Raw genomic sequence first — 22653 nt, forward strand, 5'->3', positions numbered from 1 at the left:
TGTGAGAATCAAAAAGTCTGTGAAATGTCAATGGAATTGACTTGCGCTTTATATAGAAACTTACGGTAAATTTGATCCCAGCCTCTCTCCTGCTCTTCACCAATGAGCTGACAGACACGAGTTGACGATACAGAATCACTCTTATCTCATTGGTTGAGGGACATCTGCTCGCAAGAAGATCCCGGACGAGAATCATGAGCTGACGACCGTCGTCGGACGACCATAACAAATCAGCATGGCTGATACCGACACAGACACCGACACTGGCACCGCAGACACGCCTACGAACAGCAATGTCTGTAACGTCGTTACTCCTCCTCGAAAAAAAGAAAGCAAAAATACATGGGCAAATGGGAAAAGGAAAATGTCTGGGTGGAAAAGGTGCGCGACAACAGCTATAAGTATTGTTTACTTTTTCAGACTTTCACTGTTACATTGTTTTGGATGATATTTTTTTTGTTGGGAAAGTGTAAGTACACGGACCCACAACAGGGGGCGCAAATGAACGGACAATGGAATAGGTCAAATAACAACACTTTACTGTTGCGAACGTGCACAACAAACACAACAGATCACACAATAGATCAAAGGTCAAATTACAAGGTGTCGTGTGGGCAGGCTCGAGGATAGGAGACGCCTGTCCAAAGCAGAACCGGAACCACACGATTTCCTCCGCCACCAGACCCCGGGAATACTGGAGCCGCCAAGTCCCGAACTCCCAGGTGGCCACTGCCTCCGCGTGTCGGACCTGGTACTGCTGGCGAGGAACAAAAACACAGTTAAACGTGGGTGCGTCTGCACCCAGCAATCTGCACGGCAGGGAAGCTACCTCCACCTCTAGTTGGAGAAAAAGTCTGTTATCACTCACAAAAATCACAAAAAGGGCTTTCTATCAAGCTGTCAGGCTGAGGATATTACCTTTCAGGTAGAACGATATCTCGGCAATGAGGTGGAGATGCCGTCTTGCTGATATACCACTGTAGATCTGATGATTGATGACAGCTGTCGTCGGTGATAAGCGACAGCTGTCACCCCGGCTGCTCCTGTGAGGCGGCAGCGCCCTCTGGTGCCTGGAGCCCGCACTCCAGGCAGGGCGCCCTCTGGTGGTGGTGGGCCAGCAGTACCTCCTCTTCAGCGGCCCACACAACATTTTCGTTAATTTATACACTTTTAAGTTAAGCAATAACACGACAGAGAAAGATTTATTTTTAAAGAATTTTTTTTTATATTTTGAAGCAGGACAGGATGCTCATATTGAAATTGAGTGAAAATTTATTTTGCACTAAAAAATCAATTGCTAAATAATAATTTGTTTTCCGCATGTTCATATCATAACAAATGCATGTGTGCATCTACTTAAATTCAGAGTCAAGTCAATAGTCAAATGGTTAAAAATCGTTTCACACACACACTGGGAAGGGTGAAGGCAATGGTCAGTTGGCCGGTCCATGGAAATAGAGACTGGAATGGACGTCACGTGATTAGCGGCGTGCTGCACGGCGGCCGTTACTGAGGGTGGAGAGAGACCTTGATCCTGTTAAACAGAAGCGATATGAGGAGAAAAAAGGCAGCCAGTGCTTCATCATCAACTGCACGAACCACAAAAACAAATTCTCCAATACTAAAATTAACTGTAAAAGAGCCTTAATGTAATTATGTAAAACAAATGTCTATTTTAAAGTTGTTATGCCGCAATTTAATGTCAATATACTGAGACTATAACTCAACGCCATAAGTTCTTTTCATTAAGCTGCGTTCACATGCAGAAACAAAAATGTTTAAATATATTTATGTATATATACTTGCAGTTGTTGTTTAATATGATATGTACATGGTGGTCACAGGAGGCATTTAAATTTGAACAGTGTGGTTGGAGGGATGGAGGAGGTACTTTTTACCCTGACTGAGGGTCAAAAGTCATAAATTCTAAATGGCTTTATATCTACTTGTAATAAAATGTTAGTAAAAATCATATATATGTTGTTGTCATTAAAAGTCTAGCAGTAATATTACAGTGGAAAAAGCAGCAAGATAAATGAGCACAATGTCAAGGCATACTTCAGATTAATATTTTAATACATAAGGATTTTTTATCCAGACATGTATGGGTTCGTTAGACCTTTTAATTAGCATGAATACAACTTACAAGCGTCATTTATAAAAATCCATCGAGAATTATGATGACAGGAAAAAAAAAAAAATCACAGTAAATGAACAGAATGGAATATTTTCCACAAATTTCCACACTTTACATAAAACATTTTTTTCTACCTAGACATGTATGGGTTCATTAGAAAGAGCAATTAAAAGGCTTTAAAACAAGCCTACTTTTATTAAAATCTGTTAACAAATAGCGACAATAAAGTGAGAAAAGCAGCACAGTTTGTTGTAATTTCCCCAGATTTCTGCATTTTACATGTTTTTTTTTCACCCACACATGCATAGGTGCATTGGAAAGAGCTTTCAAAGGGCTTTGAAACAAGCCTACATTTATTAAAATCCATTAAGAAATAGTGACGCTAGTGCAAAAAAAGCAGTCAGTTTATTATTGATGAGCTGCACATTTCCACCCTTAGTAATGGCGCCTTCCTGTCCTGAGTGACGCTAATAGATAGAGGCGCGCATGTCCATTCCAGTCTATATTTCCATGGGCCGGTCAGCCCTGCCAGTGAGGTGTCCCTTATTTATTTTTCAGAGTTGGCAATCCTATTTGTGAGGCAGAAGCAGGAAACATTTGTTGTGCACAGGATGCCCCCTAAATGCACTGCTCCCACTCGGCTAATAACTTTAACACTTCTTCTTCCTCTGGTCACACACAAACAGACATGCTAACTTCCTCTTTGGCAATCACGTCCTTTGTGGTCGGTGCTGGGAGCAGTGTGTCTGTGTGTGTGCGAGAGAGAGACTATGGTGATACTCCTTTGTGCAAGCTCCCAAGCGACTTTGCAACTCCTCAATTTTATGCAACTCCCTAAAGACTTTACTGAGCCACTGTCTTGCACTTTCAAACTAATCTTTTGATTTAGATTTAACAGCATCACTTCACAACAGAGCCTGGTGTTGTCCTCAAATGCCCCCATCTTTCACATGATGGGAGTGTTGAATTCATATTAGCTGCTGGTTACCAGCCCAGTCTCACACTTTCTTTCGTGCCCTGAAATGAGTCACATTTTCATGATGTGGTTTTTAAAATTTTACTATTTCTAATCCTATCCCTTCTCCTAACTCTAACCATCACCATAAAGTAAGTCTCTCCCTTCCCCTAACCATAACCCCCACAGAACCTCCCTTCCCCCACCCTGCATTTTGTGGCCCTGTCACAAAATGAATTTGTGCCCCATTAGGAAAAGCGCCACATATTCATGACGGTATCATGCACTGTAAATTAATTTACTTTTCATAGTGCCATCATGAACTGCTGTGAGATTGGCTTGTGGCTACCCACTAGCCTGGCAGAGGATGCCCTAGCAGCGGCCATCTGTACCTGGAACACACACACACACACACACACACACACACACACACACACACACACACACACACACACACACACACACACACACACACACACACACACACACACACACACACACACACACACACACACACACACACACCAGGTTGCCACTTGGATTTATGTGGCTTCATCGGACAGTGACCTCCAATGCGCACTGGGCAGGTCTGAGGCAGAGTATGACGTGCCTGTGGACCCTGTACCAGACCATCGTGGTGAAGAAACAGGTGAGTCGGACAGCCAGACTCTTGATTTACTAGTCAGTTAATGCGCCTATGTTTACCTGTGGTGATGAACTTTGCTTCTTCACATCGTACGTTGCCAGGTAAGGTGGTTTGAGCATCTGGGGAGGACACCTCCTATTTGCCTCCCTAGGGCAGTCTTCCAGGCACATTTATGTTGAAGGAATCCCCAGGGAAGACCCAGGACACGCTTCAGGGATTATATTTCCCAGATGGTTTGGGAATATCACAGAATCCCTCAAGAATTGTTAGAGCACTTGGCTGAGAATAGGGAAGTGTGGGTTGAGGTGCTTGTTCTACTGGAACCGTAACAAGGACCTGGATAAATGAATGAATTAATGAACAGTGGCTTAGTGGTTACAACTGTTGCCTCACAGTAAGAAGGTCATGGGTTCAATTCCCGCCTGTGGACTTTCTGTGTTGAATTTGCATGTGCTCCCCGTGTTTGTGTGGGTTTCCTCCGGGTGCTCCGGTTTCCTCCCACATTCAAAGACATGCGTGTTGGGTGGACTGGAATCTTTAAATTGTCCGTAAGTGTGCGAGTGGGCGTGAATGTGTTTGTTTGTGGCCCTGTGACAGACTGGCGTCCTGTCCTGGGTGTACCCCACCTGGTGCTCTATGACTGCTGGGATTGGCTCCAGTCACCGCAACCCTTAATTGGAATTGGACTTTACATCTCTGACTACCACACCTGTTCCTAATCCACCATCAAAACAACATCCGCTAACCATCCAGCAGGTGGCAGACACGCCTGTGGGATATTTGATGGCTAAAACAAAGTTGATTTTCGATTAATCTGTTGCATCAACGTTCACCAGATTTGAGAAGGTTTTTCTTTAAGTTATATGACCCATCCATCAGCAGTCACTACATTTTAGCGTCCTCACACTGAGGCCTTTTCAAAGAATAAAATATTACAAGAGAGGACATTTTTGGTCTTGTTTTTCTACTTTATTAATGAAATGAGGCAGTGTGTGAGTTAGTGCACATAATTTCAGAACTCCAATTTTCCCATTTTGCTCACGTTACTGGGAATTCCGTCTCAGTGATTACGCACATCCAAATAAATCTGACTCATAAGCTTGCATTTATATTTTAAGATAAGAAGGGTTTTGCTACACAATAGGATGTCACATTGTCACTCTGCAAAACAGGATCTGATGACCTCTCTTTCCCGTCAGCTGAGCAGATTTGATTAAAAAAGATGAATGAGCACGGCGTGCTAGAAGGGGAGGAGGGAGGTTGTTGAGGAGAATGGCGTGGCGGGGTGGAGGCGGAGGTTACAGGATGTTGTTGTGAGTTTAAGATCCTGTTGTCATCTCTTTCCCAAGGAGTCGTGTAACACCGGTGCAAGCGCGGCTCTTGAAACCCGCTGCAAGTGTTCCTGCACACGTACGACCTCACATAGGCTTTCATTGTTGCAGACATTTGGCATCCGCGACCCATTCAAGAGCTTAATGAAGACACAGAGGTCAAGCGTTTCCATGAAAGCCATCTGTATTGAGTAAGAGGTTGTTGCTGCGCAGGTTGTCTGCAGAGAAATGAAAATCTCTGTGATGTCATACAGACACAAAGCATGAGGCTCCACAAGGTTTTGTCCAACAGCAGACGCGAGAACAGCTCAGGCTTCGTTCTGCAGTTTCAGTTGCTTTTCTTCTGGTTAAGCGTAAATGTCAAAAGTTCAACAAAGATAAAATTCTGCGGTCCTTGCTCGTGCTGCGGCCTGGCCCAGCAGCAAACTCCCCCCACCCTCATCCCCTAAAAAAAACCTCAGGGGCTGCGTTTCATTATAAAATATTTTCCACTTTTTAAGTTCTGAGAAGATTTTTCCATGACATCATCAGCTGTCAGTATGGAAAGCCAGTCACTTATATTCTAAAATTCAAACCAGGGCAGAGACAAGCAGCGCATTAAGGAATCTCCTGCTGGGCTCCATATAAACGGCGCCGCGCCTGTTCTGCAGCGGAAACGCTGTATATGAGCAGCCGCGTGGAAACATGATATAAAATCTGTACGGGAGCGTGTGTGTGGGAGTTAGAGAGGGGGGAAAAAAGCCTGGACATTCCCTGCAAAAGTTACAACGACAGTTATAATGACGAACAGAATCTGCAGTTTTCCAAAGATTACCAATGCAAAAAAGAATATTAGATTTCAAGATTTTATTTTAAATATTTTGTGAAACCTTCACCAGTTTAAGCTTCAAATGAGCAGATTAAGCTCCTGATTTACTCAGCCCGCACATAACGAGTGCCAAGTTGCGTGGGCGAGCCAAACTTTTATGTGTTGGGTGGCGACAGCGCGGGTGATTTACCAACTGCACAACTGACAGCGGTGGTACCATGATGAAGACATTCATCCATTCATTTTCAGCCACTTATCCAGATCCAGGTCACGGTGGCACCAGAGCAAGCAGCTCCCTCAACACTTCCTTATGCTCAAGTCAAGTCTTGCAACTCTTCCCGGGGGATCCCAAGGTGTTCCCAAGACAGCTTGGAAATATGACTTCTCCAGCGTGTCCTGGATCGTCCCCGGGGCCTCCTCCCCACTGGACATGCCTTGAAGACCTCCTTGGTGATATGACAAAGGAGCATCCTCACCAGATTCCAGAACCACCTCAACTGGCTCCTCCTGTCAATGTAGAGAAGCAGCAGCTCTACTCTGAGTTCCTCCTGATTCTCACCCTGTCCAGGAGTGTAAGCCCAGATACCCAATGGAGGAATCTCATTTCTTCCACTTCTTCCCGTCATTACCCAAAGCTCACGACCATAAGTAAGGACAGGAGTGTAAATCGACTGCAAACTTGAGAGCCTCATGTTCTTCTTCACCACGATGAACCAGTACGTCTGTAAAATTTCAGACATTGCTCCAATCCATATATCAATTTTCAACTTACCCTCACTCGTGAATAAGGCCACAAGATACTTAAACTCCTCCACTTGGGCAGTAACTCTCCCCTGACCCAGAAGAGACAATCCACCATTTTCCGACAGAAGACCGGGGTCTAAGATTTGGAGGTGCTAATTCTCATCCCAGTTACTTTACACTCGCCCTCAAACCTGCTCAGTGTGCATCGGAGGTCACTGCCTGATGAAACCAACAGAACCGCATCATCTGCAAAAAGTAGAGATGCAACTCTGAGGTCACCAGTCCCTGACTGTGCCTTGAACCCCTGTCCATGAACATCACAAATAAGATTGGTGCCAAGGGGTAGCCCTGGCAGAGTCCAACTCCCACCGGAAATAGGTCTGATATAATGCAAGAATGCGTATGCAGCTCTTACTTTGGTCATATGGAGACCAGATCACACATTGCATTGAATCCGGTACCCCATTTCCCCGGCAGCACCCCTACAGGATACCTCAAGAGACCCGGTCATACACCTTTTTCCAAGTCCTCAAAACACATGTGGTTGGTCATATTCCCAAGACCCTTCTAACATCCTTGCGAGGGTAAAGAGCTGATCAACTGTTCCATGAGCAGGACGGAACCCACATTGCTTCTCCACAATATGAGGTTCAACTAATAGTCTACAGTACATCTGGTATTCACAGCGCTTCACTTTTTCCAAATTTTGTCATATTACAGCCTTATTTCAAAAATGAATTAAATTAATCTTTTCCTCAAAACTCTACACACAATACCCAGTAATGACCATGTGGAAAAAAGTCTTTTGAGATTTTTGCAAATTTATTAAAAACAGAAAAATAACTAATCACATGTACATAAGTATTCACAGTCTTTGCCATGAAGCTCAAAATTGAGCTCAGGTGCATCCTGTTTCCATTGATCATTTTTGAGATGTTTCTACAGCTTAATTGGAGTCCACCTAGGGTAAATTCAGTTGATTGGACATTATTTGGAAAGACACACATCTTTCTACATATAAGGTCCCACATTTGACAGTGCATGTCAGAGCACAAACCAAGTATGAAGTCAAAGGAATTGTCTGTAGACCTCAGAGACAGGATTGTCTCAGATGTACAAATCTGGGGAAGGGTACAAAAACATTTCTGTTGCTTTGAAGTTCCCAATGAGCACAGTGGGACATCACCCCAGCATCCATAAATGAAAAAAGATTGGATCTACCAGGACTCTTCCTAGAGTTGGCTGTCTGTCTGAACTGAGTGATCATAGGAGAAGGGCCTTAGTCAGGGAGGTGACCAAGAACCTGATGATCACTCTGTCAGAGCTCCAGCATTCCACTGTGGAGAGATGAGAATCTTCCAGAAGGACAATGATCTTTGCATCAATCCACCAATTAGGCCTGTATGGTACAGTTGCCAGATGGAAGACACTCCTTTGTAAAAGCCACATGGCAGCCCACCTGTTGTTTGCCAAAAGGAACCTGAAAGACTCTCAGACCATGAGAAACAAAACTCTCTGGTCTGATGAGCCAAAGATTGAACTCTTTGGTGTGAATGTGAGGCGACATGTTTGGAGGAAACAAGGCACCACCCCTAAAGTGAAGCATGGTGGTGGCAGCATCATGCTGTGGGGATGTTGTTCAGCAGCAGGAACTGGGAGACTAGTCAGGATTGAGGGAAAGATGAATGCAGAAATTTACAGAGACATCCTGGATGAAAACCTACTCCAGAGCGCTCTGACCTCAGACTGTGGAGACGATTCATCTTTCAGCAGGACAATGATCCTAAGCACACAGCCAAGCTATCAAAGGAGTGGCTTGAGGACAACTCTGTCAATGTCTTTGAGTGGTCCAGCCAGAGCCCAGACCAGAATCCGACTGAACATCTCTGGAGAGATCTGAAAATGTCTGTGTACGGATGCTCCATATCCAACCTGATGGAGCTTGAGAGGTGCTGCAAAGAGGAATGGAGATAACTGCACAAAGATAGGTGCACCAAGCTTGTGGCATCGTATTCAAGAAGACTTGAGCCAGTAATTGCTGCCAAAAGTGCATCAACAAAGTTTTGAGGAAAGGGTATGTACATGTGATTTATTAGTTTTTATTTTTAATATAGCTGTAAAAATTTCAACAAAACTTTTTTCATGGTGTCATTATGGGGTGTTGTGAGTAGAATTGTGAGGGGAAAAAAAAATTTATTTACACAATTTTGAAATAAGACTAACAACAAAATGTGGAAAAAGTGAAGTACTGTGAATACTGTAAGTCTCCCCTGTAATACCCTGGCTTAGACTTTCCCAGAGAGGCTGAGAAGTGTTATTCTTCTATAACTGGAACACACTCTCCGGTCCCAGTTTTTTTTTTTTTTTTTTAGGTGATGTAAACAGCATTATGTAAATGAGGATTTTGCATTTGTTAATGGCTGTAAATGTAAAATGACATTCAGTTATCTACTTGCTGCTATGCGCCTTGTGTTTCGTTACACACACATTCTGCCACATAACTGAGTGTGTTCACGTGCCGGCAATAAAATAATACTAATCTCTTATTTCAGATATTTAATTATTGTTCCATCCACGGTATTTGAGCAAACCGGTGAATAATTATCCTGCATTCTGCCGTGTATCTGACGCATTCAGGTAAAAAGTGAGTGTCTTCTTGTCCACTTCCAGCCGCTTTCATCCTCAGCACTGAGGCCTCTGGTTCATGTCCAGAGAAATGCGCCACTTGTCCAAAACCTTGTAGCTGACATTCCATCACAATGCAATTGATGCTTCTCAGTCTCCCTAAGAAGCCTTCATAGGTCAGTCCTTCTGTTGCTTTTTGCTTTCTATGAAAGCAGGATGAGGTCATCCAAATATATGGAGAAGCGCTGCTCTGAGATCTGAGCGATATGCTGTGGAAGGAAGGAAGTCATCACGTGATAAAAGCTCCCAAAATACCCACATCCTCACATAAAAGTTGAAGGGGAGAAGGATGTGCGTCAAAATGCGTTATGTGAGAGCAGGTGGTGTGTGAAACCTGAGGCATTCAGTGTGTCACGGAGCAGTGCATACACACACACACACACAACGGCTCATGCCGCTTTGCTTCAGTACAGTTGCTTTTGTTGCGTTTGTTCGGCTTCTCTTCCCCAAGTGCTTTCATCTTGCTTTTGTTTGGCAGATTGCGCCAGATTGTTTATTTTATTCTCTTGTGTGCAAAAATCATCATATGCGAAATGCTAGAAGGTCCTGGGTCTGACTCCCAATGCTGAAACACTCCTTTAGTGTGTAATGTGTGACTGAAACCTCAAAAGACCAGGCACACTTTGTCCAAAAAAGAAGAAAGGAGAAAAAAAAAGGTCAGATGATATCTGGAGTCATTTTCAGACACAAGTAGAGAAGCTTGAATCTTTGACTGGAAATAATTTCTATCTCAAGGTGTTAACAGGTCTTGAGACAGAAATTAGTTCACCCTAAGGACAGGATCCCTAGTTACAAACAGAGCAATGTAGTGTATTTTATCAGACGTCAGGAAAACTGTAACGAACACTACATAGGTGAGACTAAGCAGCTGTTACACAAAAGGCTACACTAGCACCGCAGAGAGGGCGCCAGTGGACCTCAGTCTGCAGTTCATCTCCACCTTAAAGACACTAACAACACATTTGAGGACAAGGAAGTCAAAAACTTAGCCAGAGAGAAGAAATGGTTTGAGAGAGTGGTGAAGGAGGCATTTTATGTGAAACAGTTGAAACCCAGCCTTAACCCGGGGAGGGGGTTTGAGACACGCTTTGTCCCGTTTACAATGGGGTACTCAGGGCAAAGCAGTTTCAGTCTTTTGTTCATGGTAATGTCATTCACGTCATCAGGAGAGGTGTCAGGAGAGGCATCAGTCCCATCATTAGGAGGGACAGCTACACCATCATTAGCAGGGTGCTAACTAGAGCACAATAGGTGCTAATTAAAGCAATTGTTTAGTCACTAGCCAATAGCAGTCTGCCTCTCGGTAGGAGGGGTCTGGTTAGGTTTAAAACTCGAGCTTTTGGAGCTTGTTATTCTTCTCTACAAGGGTCAAGACAGAAGTCAGACTACCAGAGAAAGAATTTTAGCTGAGGAAGCTTCTGCGATTTGAAGCGAAACATCCTCGCGTCAAGCAACCCAGTCCAGTCGAAGATTCAAGCTTCTCTGCTATGGAAACCATCATTTTTTATCATGTTATTTTTATTTTATTGAGTTATTAATTATCAAAAACAAAAGTAAACTCATAAGAAGGGTGTGAATTGCATGTTTTTAGTATGTTTTATCAGATAAAATAATTATTTTTAAGCTAGTCCCTCTTTAAACTCTACCTACCTGCCATAGTCCTCAGAGCCTGTGCCCACAGGTTATAATATCTATCTTCAGTAACCTTTACAGGATCATCTGTTATTCATCATTCATGAAAAAAAAAAAAATCATAGTTGGGTATAGTATCATGAATTTGATGTTTTCAAAAAGGTGACAGAAGACAGTGAGTGTTGCATTTGAAAGCATCTTAATGTGAAACTGGGCAAAACTGTGTTTTTTGTTTTATGTCAGATTTAAAAAGTCCTAAAGGAAACCTGCAGCAAAATAAAATCTTGAAGTAATCTGGTAGGAAAATAAACTCTGATAGGAATCATAATGGAAAATCAAATCCTACAGGAATCTGGTAGGAAAATAAAATCCTGTATTAAACCTACTGGAAAATCAAGTCATATAGGAATTCTATGGAAAAATAAAATACTTTAGGAATCCTAAAATAACATAAAATAGAATATGAATCCTAAAATCATATTAAAATCTGACAAGAAATGATATCATATAGGAAGCCTATGGGAAAAGAAAATAATTTAAAGAATCCTCTAGGAAATAAAAATCATATGGGAATATAAAAACTTATTGTTATCCTATAGGAAAATAAAATTATTTACAAATCCCCTCTGAAAATAAAATCATTGGAATCCTATTGGAAAATAAAATCATGTAGGAATTGTATTGTAAAATAAAAATCATACAAGAATTGTATAGAACTATTGTTTCAGTTTTTGATAGACATTGTATAGGATTCCAATCGGTGCCTCCAGGCCTCGGTGTTTGAAGTTCAACTCAACCTCGTTTGGCAGTTGTTTTTCAAGTTAACTAGTTTTTCATTTGACTGTATTAACAAACTCATTTTTGATCTCTCAAAAACAGAAAACATCCAATTTTTGCTGTAATGACCTTCTCTTCCTATCAGAGCTCAAGTAAAGCAAATCACCCTTTCAGTTGATTTTTTTTTCTCTCTCCAACTATTCACATTAGTCAATACATGGTAAAAGTAGCCACTGGCATGAAGATTAAAAAATAGGTAGGGTAACTGTTTTAAATAGTAACATCACAATTCAATGCCTGGTGGAAACATCAGCTTTGGCTCCCAAGACCTTAATCTTCATCCAAATTATTGTTGTTTGGTTGCACTGTCCAGGGTAAATTCAGAATCGAACCATGTGTGCAGGCCTTGTGTCAAATCAGGCTGAAAATCAAATTCATTAACCAAGATCCCGCTGACCTTGATCTTTGGCCAAATGAACCATTTGAGGGGAATTTCAGGGTCAACCTTCATCCACCCAACAAGTCTGGTAGTAATCGACCAACGTACCTGTGAGCAGTAGGCCAACCCACAGACAAATATAGGTGACTTTGACCCTAATGAATAACCTTTGGCAAATACGACCTCACCTGGCCAATTCTGGAACCCAACTAAATGTGTGTTCGGCGGAACTCGGAGTGAAGTATATAAATTATCATATATGGCTGCGATGCTACGGGCGCTCTGATTGGCTGATTTCCAGTCTGATATTTTCCCACATCAGAACGGTTACCATGACAATCGGTCCGGATCGCGTATCACATTAGTTACAAACCAGAAAGCTAAAAACACAATTAGAAAAACAAAGTCGTACAGGAACAAACTCCATAAATATGTAAACAGTATCAGAAAAACACACCGAATGACAGCTTACCAGCTAATGGCCGGACCATCTGTTAGCAAGTTCTTCACGGCGGTGAAGCCAACAGGTCTGACAAGCTGTCAGCAGCTTCCACATTCAGCGATACCGTACGTTTGCATGTTTATATATATTATTATATCGTATGGGATTTTGCCAACTTCTGATTGGCCCATTCGCCACTTTCTGAGCTGTACCACATGCCGAGTTGACCGCTGGTGGAGCCGAGTAGACTGCACGTGCAAAATGAGTACACCTCGCGTGCAGCGTAGTGCTAGCTAATCGAGCGACGCTTTCTATCCATAACGACCAATCAGATAACGTGATACAATGCCTACTTTGGCTGTTTGTTGACAAGATGGCAGAAGACAGGTTTGCGTCTGTTAGTGACACTGACTTAAAACAAATTTTACACGAAAAAGATGCAAAGAACACCCGCAGAAATACACAGTCGGCAGCGAACCTGTTTCGCAAGTACATCACTGAAAAGTGACATGCGTCCAACTTTGAAAGTTATGACAGACGGATGCTTGATGTAGTACTCGGTCGATTTTATGCGGAAGCTAGACAGGCGAATGGCGAATTTATAAGAAAACAAGCCTGATAACTCATTGTCACGGACTTAACAGGCATCTCCAGTCGATCGATGGGATGTCAGTTGGTACAGTATGACAGTAATAATAAAAAGTTGAAACTTGAGATTGATTTTTCAGTTTTAGTATGTTTGACAAACTCCCAGTTTTCTTGTTTACCATATAATAAAGCGGTTATAGACTTTTGGTTTCGGTGTACCCGTGATTATGCGGACCTGGTCAGGATGGGGTTCACCGAGGCGGTACACCTCATCAAAAGTCTATAATTGTATATAGTAGCCATATAATAAATTCATTATTAACCTCGCGCTCAGTTAATAATCCTTTAATACCAGTGACTGTGCCAAACCAAGCAACTTATAGGAAATTTGGGATCAACTTTGATCCAAATAGCAAGTTTGCTGGAAATCTGGCAAAAGATGTGGGAGGAATACGGGAACAAACACACAGACGTTGTTGGAAGTTGTAAATTATTTTTGAATTTTTGCTCAAGGTTGCTACAGGGGATCCAGTATGGATACAGATACGCTTCTCCGTGTAATTCCAGACGGACGCAGTAAGTGGGCTTGATCCAGTAACCTTCTGTTTTGGAAGCCGGTGTAACCTGTGCTGCCGCTCCTCTTACATTCACCAACATGGGAAACATGTTCTAACCATGAGGCTCACACAGTGCCTTTCCTTCTGACACTGGGGAGCGATAGCACCTCCTGCTGGCCACTGATACACAAAAACAGTACACCTGTCAGTCCCAGCTGTGACGCTGCAGTCGTACCTGCGATTGCTGTGGCATCAGCGTCTAGCAAACAAACAAATAACACAAGAAACATTCTTGTTTTTGTGGAAAAAAAAGAGGAAATTTTCTTTGAGAGTTCACCTCAAGTATTAGAACGGACCCTTCGGCAAAAGACATGCTGCAGAGCAGACACAGCTTATTGTGTAAAAATACATCATTTTTATTGTATTTTCACCAATACAATTGCACACAATCAGTTTGAGCAAAATCTAAAATATTTATAGAAATTCACTGAGCTCTAAATGAACAGTCATCAGTCTTTAGCAGAGGCTTTAGAGACGTGGAAAGATACTGAGAACTTCACTTCCTGTGGGGGAAAGCGGTGGCAGCCATAGCAACGCTCCCCGAACGCTCCCCCCAAAAAAACTGCGACAAAAAGAGTGCCGGACCCCAAGCAGCATTTCTGGATTAGTCTCATTCTGAAAACACCGGCAACAGTGAAGCAAAGTGTTCAAGAAGCTGAAGCAAAGTTCACAAACACACAACAGCGTTACGGTGAGAGAAGAAGAAGCTTTCCTCGGAACGCCGGCCAAATTTTCAAAGTCGAGAGCAAACACACTGTTCTGAGGAAAAAAAGGTGAACAAAGTTTTTTTTTTCAAGCATGATTCAGCATCTCTGTCACACGTGTTTCTAAAACGGTGCCCTGGATGCTAGCATCATGCTAACGTCCTGGAATATGTGTTATGGGGAAACAGATAACCTGACAGTTATCGCCTGCAGAGGACAGTTTCCACACGCACACATCCGGCCCCCGGCCGCCCCCAGCGACACAACGTCACTCAGCACAAGCTACGCCCGCAAACATATGGGATTTCCCACATGCACAACTCGCCGTATGCTCACACAGAGTCTGACACAGAAAAGGAGGAAGAAAAACATTTTTTCTTGGTTTCGAAAGTGGGCATTTGACATAAGTAGGAGACAAATCCATGTATCTCATTCTAGTATCCTTACATTGAGACCAAGTGAAGAAAAAGGGCATAGTAATGTACGAGGTCTGTCAATAAAGTATAGGTCCTTTTAATTTTTTTTAAAAACTATATGGATTTCATTCATATGTTTTTCCGTCAGACATGCTTGAACCCTCGTGCGCATGCGTGAGTTTTTCCACGCTTGTCGGTGACGTCATTCGCCTGTGAGCACTCCTTGTGGGAGGAGTCGTCCAGCCCCTCGTCGGAATTCCTTTGTCTGAGAAGTTGCTGAGAGACTGGCGCTTTGTTTGATCAAAACCTTTTCTAAACCTGTGAGACACATCGAAGTGGACATGGTTCGAAAAATTAAGCTGGTTTTCAGTGAAAATTTTAACGGCTGATGAGAGATTTTGAGGTGATACTGTCGCTTTAAGGACTTCCCACGGTGCGAGACGTCGCGCAGCGCTCTCAGGCGCCGTCGTCAGCCTGTTTCAAGCTGAAAACCTCCACATTTCAGGCTCTATTGATCCAGGACGTCGTGAGAGAACAGAGAAGTTTCAGAAGAAGTCGGTTTCAGCATTTTATCCGGATATTCCACTGTTAAAGGAGATTTTTTTAATGAAAGACGTGCGGACGGATTGCAGCGTCGGCTCGCAGCCGCCGCGACGCTCCGCCACAGGAAAAACACCTCTGTTGGAAGCCTTGAGGACAAGTTGGAACATGTCCAGCTGTTAAACAGTTTCTCATATACTCACTCCACTGAAAGCCATCAAAAGCCGCCTGGATTTTACAAATGGTTATCAACACGGAGGTGTTTTTCCTGTGCCGCCGCACCGCGCCGGCTGCGTCCCGACGCGCGGACCCGTCCGCACGTCTTTCATTAAAAAAATCTCCTTTAACAGTGGAATATCCGGATAAAATGCTGAAACTGACTTCTTCTGAAACTTCTCTGTTCTCTTACGACGTCCTGGATCAATAGAGCCTGAAATGTGGAGGTTTTCAGCTTGAAACAGGCTGACAACGGCGCCTGGGAGTGCTGCACGACGTCTCGCTCCGTGGGAAGTCCTTAAAGTGACAGTATCACCTCAAAATCTCTCATCAGCCGTTAAAATTTTCACCGAAAACCAGCTTAATTTTTCGAACCGTGTCCACTTCGATGTGTCTCACAGGTTTAGAAAAAATTTTGATCAAACAAAGCGCCAGTCTCTCAGCAACTTCTCAGACAAAGGAATTCCGACGAGGGGCTGGACGACTCCTCCCACAAGGAGTGCTCACAGGCGAATGACGTCACCGACAGGCATGGAAAAACTCACGCATGCGCACGAGGGTTCAAGCATGTCTGATGTAAAAACATATGAATGATATCCATATAGTTTTTGAAAAAAATAAAAAGGACCTGTACTTTATTGACAGCCCTCGTATAAACATTAATGCTAGCTCAGGTCAGGTCTGGGAGTACAAACCAATGCCATCCACCAACACATAAATGGCACTCGGCAACCATTAATGCTACATTTGGCTTAATCCAGTATCAACATTAGTACAAGTATTGTACAAAGCACCAATGTTCTCACAAAATTAACAATATCATACTACAGTGAAGGAAAGTATGCTAACAGTCAAACAAATGAACCACTTCAGGTGGGGGGAAAAAGACTAGAGCGGATATCAAGCTTGTTTCCATGATCTTTCTGTCTGCCATCTTGTATAAGGAATTGCCACAACCTTCATTGTGTCGATGTGTTAGAAAAATTTATGACATAGTACTAAACTTACAGAAAGTATGCTAACATAGCTGACAATCATACGAATGAATCAATGTGGTGCCAACCACACAGATGGCAAAAAAAAGACTTGAGTGGATATCAAGCTAATTTTCACAAGCTCTTCATCCGCCATCTTGTATAAGGAATGACTGTAGTTGTCATTGTGTTGGTGTTCGGGGGTGAAAATTGATTATTGTGGATACATTGCAGCTGTCTTCTCTTAAATAACTCCACATTGGGTCAACTGACTGGGAAAACTATTCGTGTATGATGAAATGGAATATTTATCACTATGATGGCTTCAAATGTTGTTTCCTCTGTTATCAGCCAGGCGGTAGGTGTGAGGTTAAGATTTTGATTGTAAAACAGCTGTTGGAAAGCAGACTGGATTACTGATTGTCTTCCTCCCCAAGCTTATGTGGCACTTTGTTTACATTAATTTCATTCATTTCCTTAAATAAGATGGCGGCCCATGCTACTCGCTACATGCTGATTCAGCGAGTGATGATGTCCACTGTGGTCTTTTTCATCTCTATTGTATGAACTTTATCACATACAGAATGGACACAGCTTGGAAAATTGGCTAGCCTTGTATATGACATAAAATGGATTTTTAATTTTAGTGGGAAAACTGATAATGGCTGCTTGAGTGGTTTTGAGTTGGGAGTGAGGTGTGACAGTCGTTTTTATTTGTAGCTAGGTGAGAAGGTCACATCACACACCTCATTACCCCCAGAGAGAGGAACAGTGGCACCGTGTAATAAAAGGTCATGACAACATTCAAATATTAATGCTACATTTGCTTTAATCCAACAGCAATATTAGCATTCTAACATTAGCATATTAAGAAGTGCAATGCTAATGATACCACAACAAAGCTAAAGCTAACAAATCTGAGAACTCAGTTTTTTGTTTTGTTTTGCCCATAATGCAACATGTGCCCACAAAATTGGTTGAAAGAGTTCCACTCTACAATTTCTGTCTGTTGAAAAGCTTTACACGGATTCACACTGTCAATGCTAATATTAAACAATTTTTCAAGTACCACCCTACGACCGCCAAAGCTTCAGGGCCAATTTACAAGGCCAAACGCAACTATCAAGAACTTTTATTAAGAGTCTTTTTTTTTGCTTGAATATTCAGCCAATGGGCAAAGAAGAGACTTGCACCAAAGTGGAACTTTTCCAATGATTTTGTGGGTATGTGCTATAATGAATGGGACATTGCATTATGGGTAACAGCAAATGATGAAATGGGAAGTCATGACTGGTTGCGCCGGTCAACAACTGCGTTTTACAGAAACCTCGGGATTTTTCGTTTCCGACCGACGTTTCCGACCACAACACATTTAAAACTCAGCCTCCCGATTCAGGATCATTTCCAAAGTCTGTTAGAAAAGAAACTTTGATGGAAATTATGTGTGAAAGACTAGAAATCAGAAAGCAAGCAAGCAAAAAAGAAAAAAAAATGCCTTTTTTCAAGCTGTGTTTACTTTGAAAACAGCAACAAGAGACACAACATAGACAGTTAGAACATTAGTGATGAAACACCTCAAAAGAACCAACACAATCCCAATGTATTCACTTTTACTGTATACACACACACTCATATATATATATATATATATATATATATATATGCGCACACATGGCATTGTGAGGTCGTACTGAACATCACTTAATGCAGATCATCAAATAGTGAAATATGCACCAATGCCTCAACACAAAGACGATGCATCCTATGCCACGCCCTTTCTAAAAGAGGAAGGAGTGGCATGGTCCCTTCTTGTCTTGCAGGATGTGTGCGTGTGTCAGACAGACACACATCCTCACAGAGCAAGCATTAGTCTAACACTAACTGTTTTAAGCCTAAATTTTGTGAGTAACTGCAGGGTTTCTGCAAGCACATGGAAAATTGTGAGGCCTGGAGAACGTTTTATATGAAAAGTTTAGCATTTTGTGAGGTGGAATTAAAAAAATACTCTCTTTTTAATGTGTTGCTGCACATTATTGAAGTGTGCTGACATTGGCTTTCAAGAACATCAACTTTTCTTTCCAGGTTCCAATGTGCACAGCACTTACTTGTATGTGTGTTTTGGGCTTAACATGAACGACACTAAGCAGATTGTGTGCTGGAACTTGGCACATCATTATTTAGATGGCGGGTTCAAATGAGAGGTTTTCTGGCAAGCAAACGGACTGTCACTGTTCAAGTGTCACTGTGAGCGACTGGGGAGACGCCACCAAAGCTTCCTGAGGTGAAGCAACTAAAATGTTATATATTATTTACTGTTATTTGTTAACTGTTTTTTTTTTTTGTAGTCTGGAGTCAACTGCATGTGTGGCAGCAGAGTGTATGTGTTGGGAACTCTCCCACTGTATGTAAGGCGTATCTGAATTTTGTGCTGTACAAACAGCAGAAATGTTCTGCGCTTGATTTTTGACCAGGTTTTTGGTGTTCTATGGTGCAATCACTTTCTCCTGCAACATGAGAACAATGCTCCAACACTGCTCCCAAAATTCAAGACCAAAATGTCCAGATGAGCACACATGCTTTTTAAAAACTGTGCAAATGTTAGTCCTCGGAAAACAACACTTGCACAGCACTATGCACAAACCTACATTTGCTGCTACGTTTTATATCTTGCTTTTCCCCCCATTTAGTTGAACCTAATATTCCCAGAATTTATCAAAAAAATCAAAAAAATGAAATTTGCTATTATTAAGTTACAAAACTTTTTTTACCTACCAACATTTTTGAGGGGACAAAAACCTCAGAAGAACTGCACACAAGTTCTTCTTTTGATGATATCAGATGAAATCTGTGCATATAACTATTTCATGAAAGAGGTCCAAATGTCCGGTACAGACTGTCCTCTGACTCACCCTCATTACCAATCAAGAGAAAGTCTCCAAGTGAAGTAAGAAGGAGGAAGGTAAAAACGCAATCACTGTCATCTGACAGAGCGTTCTGCAGCAAGTCTGTCGATGGCGAAACCTCAGTTAACCACGAGTGTGACTAATGGACAGTTGCTGCAGCCAAGATCAAAGAAGAAAAAAACTTTATGAGCTGTTTGGTTGTTGGGTTGTTCACACGATTATTCAAATACTCGTGTACAGATTTTCAGAAAACTTGATGAAATGGCTAATTATACCCTAGAAATTATAAAATTATCATTGGATTTTCCAAGAAGGAGTATCAAATTTATATTTTACTTGGAAAATTGATATGTTATTGTTGGAGATTTTATTGGAATGTTGGATTTTCTTTCTGGAAACGATACAATATGTGTTCTGCACCGATCTGACACTGAGATTTAAAAGGAAAAAACAAACAAGTTTAAAAAAATTCTTCTAATGAGTGGGCTTCCACTGGGAGCTTTATTTCTTTTAAGATAATCATGTTTGTACTTTGGAAACCATTTTACCAACATTTTAAACATTTCTGACACAAGTATTTAAAACCATCAAGCCATGAATGAGTTTGAACTGCTGTACTTTCTAATATTAGTGTTTCACTAATAGCAGTCTAATAAAACAGTCTAAATGTTGCAACATTTAGACTGTTTGACTCAAGGTTTTTGGAAAAGTCAACGCATGTTACCTCTAAAATGCAGTGAGTGAAGAAATAGATGGGTAGATAGATGGATGAGTCCATCTTCTCCAGTTTGCTAACATGAAAGCTAACCAATAAATGCTATCATCTTGTAAATAATCAAATTAAAAGAAAAAAACAAGGATAAACTAAATAATATGTGGCAAACACTGATACGCTAGGTCAATCAAAAATGCAATTTTGTTTTGTCTATGCAATAACCTATAGACATGTCTGCCACCTGCTGGATGGTTACTGTGTACTGGGTTGATGATGGATTAGGAGGAGGTGTGGCTGTCAGTGACACCATTTTCACACAGAAATGTACTAAATTAGAGAAGTAAACTTTTTGATTGTATCATAGCAGTTACATTCTGAAAAAAACACCACCATACCTCCGCACAATCCTGCATAAAGTATTTTTGTATGTATTTAGCCATGTGTTGCAACTGTTATTGTAGTAATGAGGACAAATGTGGCCGTTATTACAATAGTAGGACGAAAGCACAGCAAATGCAACCAACTAAGACATCTTCCCATGATTATAACTATGACCTTCTTAGTAGTTATTACACTGAGAACCACTGCATAACAAATGGCACAACCAAAACTGCAATAAATGTTAGTAATGAAACTGACATTTTTTTTCCCATGAATATAACAGTATCACTTTCAATTATTACAATAGCGAGAGAAGTTGCATTAATTATTTTTGTAAATATGGTAACCAGTAGCAGTTATTTTCTGTGCAGTTTCACCCTCCAATCCATTAATTATTACAACAGTGGTTACGATTACTGTACAGTATTGGCTCCTACTGTAATAATTATTAGAAAAGTCACTGTTAGCAGATTAGGAATCTGTAGACATTCATGGAAAGAGTCAGTTACATTACTAACACATTACATTTGTGGTTGCGTTAGATGTGCATTCACACATGCTATTGTAATAACGAATAAATAACATGGTAAATGGACTGCATTTATATAGCGCTTTTCCATCTGCATCAGACACTCAAAATGCTTTACAATAATGCCTCACATTCACCCTGATGTCAGGGTGCTGCCATACAAGGCACTCACTACACACCGGGAACAACTAGGGGATTAAGGACCTTACCCAAGGGCCCTTAGTGATTTTCCAGTTAGGCTGGGATTTGAACCAAGGATCCTCTGGTCTCAAGCCCAACGCTTAACCACTAGACCATCACCTCCCCTATAACAAAGTGGTTAAGAGAGGTATACAGTGAATGAGTCCAGAAAAGAGAGAGTCTGTTTTGGCATATTCATCCGTCCCTGTAGGACAGATGAATACAGCTGACACTTCTTCCTTCTCTCTCAACATATGTGTGGGTTTGAAGTTAAATGTAGTTTTAAATGATCTTGTTTGTCAGATTCTTTCATTTACAAAGTCTAGGTCTGGTGGACACCAAGGCCACTGTTTCTTGTTTTTTAATAGATCCTGTGAGCCTGAAAACAACAACGTTAGCAGAGCTCAAATATCACACGATAACCGAACAAGACCATATTTATAGACAGAGTCACGTCCAACTTTTCTAATACCCGACGTCCACACATTTTCACTTAGCTGTCCAATGGGCTTGTTGTGAGCAGACTGATGCTTCCGGCAAACCGCTTTGAGACCAAACACCCAAGAAGTGAGGCAACGACAGAGCAAAGCAGTGACACAAATGTACGGAATAAAAATAAAAGTACACCACCTGCAACGCAGCGTGAAGAGGGAAGAAGCCGACATGTCAGCTGCGAGGGAGACTGGCAGAGACCCCTGAATCATCCTCACGACCACGGCGACTTAATTCCCATAAAACATTTCCTAGAGAGGCACACAGAAGGCTTGCAAGTTGCAATTTAAACACACGTTCATGATTTGAGCTCAGGAGAACATGACAAACACACGCGGTCTTCACAAATACATGAAGTCTCGAACAAGTCACCCAAGTCTTCAGAAGGAAACAGCAGTTGTAATAAATAAGGAGACGGCAGTAAATATGTTTGGCGAAAAGCTGTAAATCTTCAGAACAACAACAATAATTAATATAATATTAATTAATAGCAATAATATCCAGTTCTTTTCATGTGGAACATGGAGTGGACATGGTTGTGACTGGCTCAGGACAGACAATAAGAAACTACAGTACGAGCAGACTGACCACAATGTCTCAACATACACCACTCTTCCAAATGTGCGTGTTGCATAGGGCTGCACAATTCTGATCACATCTTTACTGTTCACACAGTCCCATTCAGTCACAAAAACGATTCCACATAACCTGCAACAAATGGAAATGCTTCATTTGTGCCTGAACACCACAGGAAGTGGAACTTTTGTGAAATTGATGATAGGGCTGCCACAACTAGTCAACT

At 41.7% G+C, this 22653-nt stretch overlaps 1 long non-coding RNA gene across 1 annotated transcript; it reads left to right on the forward strand.

Moving 5' to 3' along the window:
• Nucleotides 1-199: 199 nt before the first annotated feature.
• Nucleotides 200-22630, forward strand: LOC117530470. The gene is made up of 3 exons (XR_004566371.1): nt 200-211; nt 9411-9422; nt 21982-22630. It is a non-coding gene; the product is annotated as an uncharacterized LOC117530470 (long non-coding RNA).
• Nucleotides 22631-22653: the final 23 nt, after the last annotated feature.

This window comes from Thalassophryne amazonica, chromosome 18 (assembly GCF_902500255.1).
Source record: "Thalassophryne amazonica chromosome 18, fThaAma1.1, whole genome shotgun sequence".
Classification (NCBI taxonomy): Eukaryota; Metazoa; Chordata; class Actinopteri; order Batrachoidiformes; family Batrachoididae; genus Thalassophryne; species Thalassophryne amazonica.